We start from the raw sequence: 11,115 nt of genomic DNA, 5'->3' as shown, positions 1-11,115 counted from the left end.
GATTAGAAAAAGAGATAATAATATCGTCGGGAAAGAAGTTATTAAGTTCCACGAGTCAGCGAATGCAACGTGCTCCCATTGGAATATTAAAATGATCCGCCATTAGTTTAATAAACCTGTCTTCTTTGTTCCCTTCGTCCAAGAGCCTTTTCCATGCTCCTCGAAGACTTTCGACGCAGCAGTCGCAGATGTCACTGTACCCCTAATGAGCACGCTATTTTTCACCAGTATTTTTATCCCGTTTATTGGCTGCCCGTTTCACAAACTGTCAGCCGGATATTAATCATCCTACTATTACGACTCTGCCTTTATTTCTTCTAAGGATAAAGAATGAAAGGGCCGTCGGAGTAGAGGGGATGGAAGGTAGGAAAACTTGTGTTCCTTCATTAGTAGTATGAGAACAGCTCTAATATAGCAGATTTTATTTCATTGAGCTGACACATTTGTATAAATTTCTTCATCCTTTTTAATTATTTATAATTTTAGTAATATCTAGTCATAGATCATGATACTTATGTGTATTATTATTATTAGATTGCGGATGTTTATACAAAATGAAGAGAATGGAACCTATACATAGGTGAATATTTGTTTCATCCACTAATTTTATGATAAATGCTGTACTTTGAAAAGTTTCTATATTTTTCTATATTATATACATTTTATGCGTATCTGCACTTAAATTTCCCATAAATGCATAAAAACTTCGCAATCTAATAATTATATAATTCACTAGAAAGATTGGATAGGATGCTATATAATCTTTTGCAGGTGGTGATGTTAATGATACATGTATATACATATTTCCTAAGTATGTTATCCTATGGAATCTATTCTAAAACTGATGTACCGACAAAGTTAGAATTGATCCTCGCTGTAGCATAGCGCACTCTATTTCAGCTGCTTTCAGAGATACATAAATGTTTTTCAATAGTAATCTTTCGTATTACATTCATACATCAACAAATCTTCCATTTTATGTAAATTTTAATGATACGTAGAAAGACAGCCCTTCAATAAATCATTTGCATTATACACGTGCTAAGTACAAATTTATAGTATTGTTAGTAGCCAAAAAATTTATCTTGTTTTATTTTTTATTGAGAATGATTAACGGCTATTGACAAGATATATTTGCGGATTTATGGAGGAGTTCTTTCTGTCAGGTAAAACGCAACAATAAAATTTATATTGGCACTGATAAATACACGTAAACTCTTAAATGTGATATAACATGATTTCATCTTTTATTCAATCGTAATACTCGTACATACATATACATATATTCAATTTACGAAATACTTACATATTTAAGAAATGCCAGAAATCTTAGACTCGTAAAAGATGAAGAAAGAAAAATTATTCCTGGTCTGGGTCTGAAAAGACTGGCACAAGTGTTAATTTCGGCAGTAAAGAAGCAATTTGTACTATTGGCATTCACAACAGTGACTTATAAAAGTCAGTCGAATAAGTAGCTATAAGTTTCTTGCGTCGGATATAAAACCGAGAGAACAGAAGGGCCTAATATATCACGATTTATTCCGCGATAGATCCTCGGGAAGATACTCTCAATGAAACGGCGCGTCGAGTTACATTGTACGTTCCTTTCGCTCCCGTCGATCCCATAAAAGTCCCAATAATAATTTCTGATGTTTTCCGATGCAACATGTTTGATTTAGTGTCGGACATTTTGTGATCGCATATCTGCCTCGTAAATCTCTCCGCGGTGGCGCCACTGCATAAAAATATCAAACGTCGATGTGTCCGCGTTCAACCCCAATCCCACGTAAAATATTGCCCGTGATTCCGCGCGACGGAAATAGCCTTTCATTCCGGCTGCCTGATAATTCCAGAATTTCGCGATTTATACTCCGAAAGGTTATAAAAGATACGCCCGATTGCGTGTTATTATTAATTGCTGCGCGCCACGATAAAGTGGAACGTTTTAGTTTTAAAAAATGCCCTCAAACGAATATCGGGAGGAATACCGCGCGAAATATACGGTAAGATTATTCGGTCAGATTAATCGGTATTCAAATTGAAAACGGGTCCGAGGAGGAAACGGAAAATAAAACTTCCGCGGCCATCAACGTCTCTATCGCGTATACTAATTACGCCGGACCCACCGATTTCGGTATTTGCCCGCTGTCGTTTCATGATTGATCGAATCAAACTGTTCGATGATAAACTTTCGGCTGCATTTCTATTATTATAGGTCTGCTACATACGGTTTTATTGTTTCTCGCAAAAATTAATTTTCGTGTTTTTATTTTCTTGCGTTTTTGTCGTTCGTGGAATCGAAGGTTTATTATTAACCCGTAATGCGGTACATGAATATTCAATATTCATAGGAATTCAAAAATCATATAATATGCAAAGCGGTAGATACATCGTTTTTGGGCCAAGATTCCTTTTTAATATTTGCACTTTTAATGAATGACAATTATATGAAATATTTAATGTCTTGTTACTTATTTTGGGTTACTTTCGAAATATATAGTCGTATTTTATCATTTAAAAAAAATTTTCGACAATAATTTCAGCTTCGTACTAAAATTTTTCTTCTAACATTGAATCTTTTTGCTTATTAAAACAGAAATAAGATTGGAACATAAAAGTTAGAGTACCGCAGAGAGGTTAAAATATAACTAAATGCAACATTGATTTGAATGGAAATTTCAATGAAAACGCGACTGTGATTCTATCTAATTGAATGTAAACATATCTCAGTAATCATCAGTAATGTTCATTTCACATTTTACAGACATGAGACACACATTACGTACATATTACCTTATAACTAAGCGAGAACCGTAAATACAAGGAAAGCGATGTGCAAATACATTTTGATATTCTTCGTTCTAATTCCTTTATTTTTATTAGTTGTATTATAACTTTAGTCTTTATGTTTTACATCTTCCTTTTTGTTATAAAATAAAAGAACGGTACAATTTTTTCGGTTACTTATCATACATATTTAAGAAGCGATCTAACAGTAAATGATCGATGCGACTCTTGTACGACTATCGAAAGTCGATAGTTCTTTCTATGTTCTTTCGCTACGTGGCGCTGATCAGAAAGAAATCGATCGTTATTCATTGATTCGAAGCATCTAGTCGGTGACCATTAAATAAAGCTTGCGCCGTGCGTTCGCGAATAGAATGCATTTATCTCGGCGTAACGTCATCGTGATGCACGAGTGGTTGAAATGATAAGTAATGATGTTAATAAATAGTGGAGTCTGCATCGGCGCAAATAGGGAATTGCAGAGTAGAGTTGTCCCCCTTGCTTCTCTCTCGCTTGAATCAGGGGTCGCGCGTGAAAACGGCTGCGCGCGTGTACTAATCGTGGCGGAAAGGGTGCCGTGAGTTATGAGTGCTCTATGATATCAATGCATCAATTTGACTAAACGAAGGATTAATTTAATAACAAGTCAGCAGATGAGTAGTCGGATGATAAATAGAGAAGGGAGGATGGTAAGCGATATTCACAAAGGAGGGGGGGGACGTAAACCGATGGTGTTCTTTTCTTTTTATTGGGCCGTCTTAACGTACCCTGTTGTTTTAACACGATCTAGACATAATTTAATCCAGATATGTTTATCATGCTTCTGGAGAAACGATCATAAGGTTATTTCATTTTGTAAGTTTTGGTAATACTGCTCACATTTAACTTCGGTTTTTTGTTTTAAAAGTGGGAATGATAGAGTATATTTGTGTTAAATTTATTTGAAAGATGCGCCATTGCGTGACAATGGTATACTTCAATCGAAATGTTCCTAATTTTCAAAGACTTCGTTTCTTTTCACTTTTCAAGGGAATCACATATGTACGTATTTACGAAAAAAGTGAGATAGGTGAAAATCAATTATTACTCGACAATTATGTCAAAGGATACAAGCCATTCAAAAACAAGTCATTCAACATCGTATCGAAAAGGTAGGCAGTTATACAAAAGTTATAAAACGCATTTGACAACCATTGAAGGTTACGAAAGTTCAAACAAATATTTTGAGCTTATTTATTATACAATTGCATTGGAATCAGTCATGTTCATAAAAATATGAAACTGCATAAATATCGCAGTCTAATTATTACGAGTATAAAATATCTATCTTTATCGAGGTTAGTTGTAACAGTTATTAAATATTATTGAAAATTCGTGTTCTAATATCGTATTCAATAGTATTCATACTATAAGTTTCTGCTTGAATGCAGAGAATAGGAGAGTGGAGTGGAAATAAAGCCAGAATTCTTCAATTTGCGAAACTAATGCAGTAAGTTAAGGGCGGTTAGGGTGTCCGAGTATCAGAGGGGAAATCCCCCAGTTATGTTCGGTAACAAAGTCAGCCGGTGCTTCAATATTGTCGTAATCGCCGTTATTATTGCACTGTCAATCATGTGTGGTTCTACGAGCAATGAAATATTGCGCTTTCAAATTATTGCGGCAAGAATACCAAGAATCATATAATACATGCAAACAAGCATAATTAGAGTGTTTCTCTCACGTCGATCATAATTATATTACAACATAACCTATATTTTAGGCATTATTTTTCGAATATGTATAGTACACGAATTTTAGATTCTGAATAAAATGTACAGTAATGATTGTTTTCGTTATACTCATCGTAGCTACATATAGTTTTGTGCAAATAATCTTTGTAGAGTAATTCATATCTAGAATTTCCTAACTCCATAAAAAGATGGTAAATGCTACCTCTATAATCGTATTCAAATACTATTACTACAAATCTATCTAACTATACAAATTACTTATAAATAATCATATATTTCATAGATGAACGTTGAAACACAATAAATTTGGCTGGACTGAAGTTAATACGATGTTTCATAAGAAAGAATAACGGAACCAAGGAAGAAGCCCAAAAGCCATGTTCTTCACGCAACACACTACACTGGTAAGGTATCATATTCTTGTGTTGAACGTTTCTTCGCCGCCGCGACGGCGTTTACAGCGAATAAAATTAAACGGGAACGGTCCTCGGGCCCGTTCGTGTCTCCCATTCACGCGAACGTTAGCGTTAGTCAAAATTGTACCTACGTGGATTTCCTCGTCTTCGCCTGCGTTCCACGGATGTCGTTCGCCGATCTCTCCACCACTCCCACTTTTCACCCCACCGTGTTTCGTTCCCGAGCGCCGATTTAATCCGGGATTCAGCACTCGATTTGATACGTTACACAGCGGTTTGTATGCCCTAACTCGCCTTACTCAACACGGTACACCCTGTTCGTATTACTGCTCCTACGACCCGCCCATACTAGATCGCTTCATTTTGTTTCACCCTCGGTTCTCTCATTATCTCGTGCAACCGCTCTCTACCACCCCCTACCCTTTCCTTTTCTGATGTCTTCCTCCCTTTTCTCACCCTCTTAGTGTACAGGCTATTTCAGAATTGTAGACTAATCGAGAAGAAAGTAGTAGGGGATGATAAGAGGACAATTTTTTGTTTAATCTTTATATGTTGTGTAACCTGAAAGAGACTCGGGTATTAAATATTAAACAATATTATATATAATATAAATTTCATATTTTTATATATAGATCCCTTTTATTTTATAAGTTGCACATGTGTGATTCATTAATCGTATATATTTTATATAATATTTTGCTAATTTTGCTATAAAATTTTGCTTACTAAATGAATAAAAATTTTTGTATTTTAGTCTCTTTTGTTCTTCAAAAGTATTTAAGAGATTTGTGACCAAATATATTTGATTTCGCTGATAATCTGAATACTATGTATGTAATCCTGATACAACTATGTACCACATTGTGTATAAGATTAGAAGGTACTCTGATATAATATCTCTAAATATTCTAATTCTTACGATCAGGGCTGTACATACTTTAAAACTCAATTTCCCTTATGTAGCCTTATTATCTACACAAAAAATACATCTATTCTTTATCATCCCCACTTTGTCGTCCCTAATAACTTTTACTTAATCGACCCCTGACTCTGAAGTAACCTGTACACACACATACCACGTGTCTTCCTTTTCTCGTTCACTCTCGCCTCGGATTCGAACACTCCACCCTTACATTCTCTCGAATCCCCATTTTTCTCTTTGTCTCGTTCCTTGCCCAGGCGCCTCACTATCGCGCTTAATGTTCCCACTCTTCGTCTCTGTATCTGTCTCTGTCTATCCCTCTTTGTGTGTAGTATCACATGGTTACACCACAAGGGTTCATCCCCTGCAGTCCTCGGAACGAAAAGTGGTAGCTAGACAGCCACCCTCTTCACCCTTCGTACCCGCCTCTGGTTTCCTCTTGTCGGTGTTCCTCACTCACCGCCTCCTATGCCCTCCCGTGGCCTCCCACTTCACCCTACGTTCGCATTTAAATTAGATTAGATAAGTTAATCAATGCGGTATTCGAAGTAAAACCTGGGATTTCGTGTCAGCCGGTCGGCTAGAAGAGAAATTATTGGCGGTTCGGATCGCGATCGCTCGATCGCTATTGGAAATCGTCGAGTCACGGGCAGGGATGGGTTTTAACTTCACGCGTGCCGCGTTCTTCGAAATCCTACGTGTTACCGAATCGTCATCCCCTAATACCCGAGATTTCCTACTCTTTATCTAAATTTTGCAACTTTTGAATTCTTTAACATCAAAATTTCGTAATTTTCTAACTCTTGACTCTGTTCATCATTGGGAACCATAATACTTTAGGATTAGATTACTTAATTTTGGAATTTTTCATTTAATTCGATCTCATCGTACCGGCCTCTACCTTGGAGAACGTAAAATACAAAATAAAGTTAAATCTTCTAAACTTTAGTCATTTAAAAGACGTTATTGCAATTAGTATAGTACAGCATCACAGCTGTAAGTTAACGATACTATTATCTTTAAGTTCATTTATTTCAGTTTTTATTTTATTTTTCATCCTTCCGGCCATAAAGAGGATTTGCACATTCGCTTGTTCATGTGTTTGCAATGTATGTTCTTGTTTTGTGTTACAGTTACTTAGCCTAGATTTTCATCTAAAATCAATTCACCAGTGCGTTCGAGTCACACTTTGAGAATCTACGCCCTGTGCGACCATCTGAAAATCTTAAACTCCGCCACATACAATAAACCATATATGTAACGCAATTAGCAACACAGTATGTACAGCGCACTATCTGCAATTTCCGCCCATTCTTGGCGCGGCGATATTACGTGACGTTAATGTACGTTGGCAAACGAACGGGCGATTCGCGAAATTAGTAAACTTGCTTTGTGGCCGGGGGAGCAGTCGTAGAATCTATAGGTCAATACAGGTTTGCGAACGAGCCCTTCTCCTTCTCACAGCCGGATAAGGAAAAACTTTTCGCCATTTTTCTTTGCACGCCTCTCGTTAAGACAATTTATATTCTATTCTGTAACACGAGGGGTGCTGCGGCATGCTGCGAGTCAAGTGAGTGGGTGGGTTGGGGGACACCGACTTTTCTCCTTTTTTCACCTCGCCCCCCTGCCCCCCTCTTTATTTCCAATTGGCATCGGCACCCTCTGTCACAGCGTGCCAACTTTTTTCATATTCCAATTAGAATATTTTTCATTGATTTAATGCCGGCGAGCGCAAATATTAACGGCTTAACACCACGATAAATTTACACTGCCAATGTCTGCTACCGCCTCTCTCTACTCTTGTCGGTTCTCGTTTCCTCGAGGTGGGTGGGAAAGAGGTTGTAAGGACCACCTCTTTCTTCTTCCTCTTTCGCCTAGCTGTGAAACGCTAACTTTATGACTCACGAGAACTCTCGTAACATTAATCACCCGGCTATTCGTATTCGAAATCGATACCGGTTACGAAAACGCTTCCAACTCGCGCTTTTTCCTAGTTTCGTGGAACTTCCGGTCGGACCAAACGGCGTATGTACGTCCAAAGCTGTTGTTTGTTGGCTCGCTGGCTGTTAAGGGACAAGGGAAACTATATACAACGAGAAAGAGTTTTGCTAGTTTTTGGCAGATGTACGTAGCTGGTTGGACAGTGTCTTGGGAATTATTATTATTACCTATATCGTGGATTATCATCTTTCTTTTTGAAGTACTTGTATAGAGATAGTTGTTTGGATAGTGTTCTAAGAATTATTATTATATTTAGGAATTATTATTATTTTTTATATATTTGTATAGACAGTGTTTTGAGAAGTATTATTATTATATTGAGAATTATTTCGTTGTTATTTTTATCTTTCAGATACCTTTTGAATATATTTAAGCGATTGTTTGAAGTGTTTTGGAAATATTTGTTATTATATCGATAATAATTAGATTCTATATCCAAAAGGAAAGATACTTGAATTTTTCTACAGAAGTGAATTATTTAAAACCGTTAATGCGTCCCTTAAAGAAATCTTGTAATATTTTAATGTCCTAATGGAATTTGAATGAATAAATTTCTACTAGAATTTTTATAAATGCGAAGATCTTAAAGGAATAATTTTCTTTTCAATTAGTGTTGGTAGTAGAAGTCAGTTGGACTTAATCGGCGGTCAATGTGTTAAAAATTACGTCATTCAGGTGTCTTGCTTTATGATTGATGCGTTTCCTGCAACACACTCGTACATCGTTCATTACGTCCCTTTGCATGTCGCTATCAATGCTCCTGATGGTCTTGGTGATTTTCGTCTTCAATTTACCTATCCATACGGTCTCTATTGATTTTCGAGAAAGATTAATTAAAAACGCGTATACTATCTGTTCAAGCACGAGAACATTAATTTTAGTCATTTCACTATGAAATTTTCATTCGTTTTAGTTTAAGGACTCGCATTCTCGGTCGATATGGGTGCGGAATGTTTCTCCAAATTGAACTCGTTTTATTAAATACAACTTAAAATTTCAAATGATCAAATCTTGAAGTTCTCATTTTCTCGAATTCTCAAAGCCGAGAATTATCGAGTCAAAAAAATGTTCAAACTTCCAGATCTTTCAATTCTCAAATCTTCAATTTAAATATCCGTTTCTTAGATCTCTTCTTCTTTAATAAATATTTTTACATTGCACACTTCCTTTTTAGTTATCGTATTTCATCGTAGAATTAAGCATTTCTCTTTCCATTTAGAATTCAACGAGACACGAATCATTAAAAATCGAACATTGCATATATCCAATCCTGCTGACACTTACCTGTTTCTTTTCGAAGAGTTTCCAGAAAATCTCTTGCATAAATAATGAAGTACAAAAAATAAATAAAAGTTAACACGGTCGAGGAAAGAACTGTGCGCAATGCAGGTAATTTAATTTGAAATAAATACAAATATTTCGAATGTTGCGAAACGTGAGGGATAAAAGACTTACACAGGGTGGTTTTTATAATTACCGTAATACGTGTTCCATTTATTAAATTGGAGATATAATACACAAGCGATAGATAACACGTATGTATAATTTATACAATACTTTATACAGATTGTCTCTACCTCGTTCGCGCTTAGCAATTTATCTAAATACTGTACAATAACACGTTGAACGCTCGAGTAACTGGTACGCTAGTACACTCGACCCCTTTTTTCCATCGTTACATTTCTTATTATTCCATTTCGAAACTCGTTGACCAGCCACGACTTTACAATTAAAAATCGATTCTCATCGCACGAATATCGGATACACCGAAAGTATTCAGAATACGCGTTAATTCGGGTATCAGGAAGGTCTTAGCGTGACTTCCGGTTCTTCGTTGGTAACCAATACTTTGCCTTTAGTCGCACACTTCCTGCCATTACACATTATGTATACGTGTACGTCTACGATCCTATTTTTTTTTCGCTTTTTGCCTCCTTCGAGTTTAATTGGGGAACACCTATTTACTCGTTGGACGAGTTTCGGGCGATCGCATGAATTTTTTCCAGTAGTTTGATCATTTCGAGCGCGGATATAACGGGCGATCAGGATGTCTACAGTTTTTGTAATACCAAATTATGTAATTCTTAAGATCTCCGTTGGATTCACTGCTGGATTTTCAAATTCTGAAATTTGTAAACTGGAAAATATTCAGATCAGGAAATCTGTGGATCTTCGAACCTAGAAATTTCGAAACTTTGGAAATCTCAAATCTACACATTTTTAGTTGTAACGTCCTGGTTCTCGAGTTTTTTTTTTTTATTTTCCAACGAATTTTACTAATTTTTGTCCGTTCTTTAGAGGCAGAGGAGTTTCTACGTGATCTGGCAATCGTTTCGGTTTTTATTTTTTCGACTTGTAACAAACGAGAAAAAGAAGATAGAAGATAGTTGTTATATGATTTCTACTATTAATGGAATTTTGCTAATTTATAAAATGAATGAAATACGTTTAAAAATATCAGCTATGCGCCCGAAAGCCGTCCCATATGTATATCTATACGTCAGATTCTTATTAAATACGTTAAATATCACATTCACGTTTATCGTATCTACAGAATATACAAAATTCATTTGAATTCGCTTATTCGTTCATTGGCATAGTTCACTGGGACGTAAATAGAGAATTCTTAAGGGGAATCGTTCGATTCATTTACCTCTTACGCATATTTTTTTTCCTTTGAATCTTTATTCTCGTTCGTTTCACATTCGCGTTTAATTTATTTGAATATTTATATATTTATACTCATAGTGGTGGTGTTAATGGCTTGTCTGATACTCAGCATACATTTACTATACACGTGCTGTTTAACTGAATACGAGCTTACCGGCGTTTCTTTTATTATTATAGTTAATTACTTGCAGGATTGATCGACGTAGTGGAACCATAATTTCTCTTTAGCTGGAAACTCTCTAATTTTAAGGCAAGATTCAGAAAAAGTGCCTTAAATCGCTTTTAGCATGATACAAGATTTATAATTTTGTAGAGTACGTATTTATAAATATACAGATTCTTATAGCCAGATATCTGAAATCTTTTGATTTGAAATTTCTAAACGTTCAAATTCTCAAATTTGTAATCCCTAAAATGTCCAACTTTTACATCCTTAAACGTGTATCTTAAATTTGTAGAATTTCTTGAAATTTAATCTTAAATTTTACAACTGTTCAGTTTCTAAATTTACAAACACTGAACTTCTTGAAATTCGAAACTTTTGGAAATTCTCGAGTTCCAATATGTATGTGCAGATTTTTCAAATTCT

This window comes from Bombus pascuorum, chromosome 14 (assembly GCF_905332965.1).
Source record: "Bombus pascuorum chromosome 14, iyBomPasc1.1, whole genome shotgun sequence".
NCBI lineage: Eukaryota > Metazoa > Arthropoda > Insecta > Hymenoptera > Apidae > Bombus > Bombus pascuorum.
The sequence above is the reverse complement of the archived record's forward strand: the minus strand, read 5'-3'. Positions refer to the sequence as shown.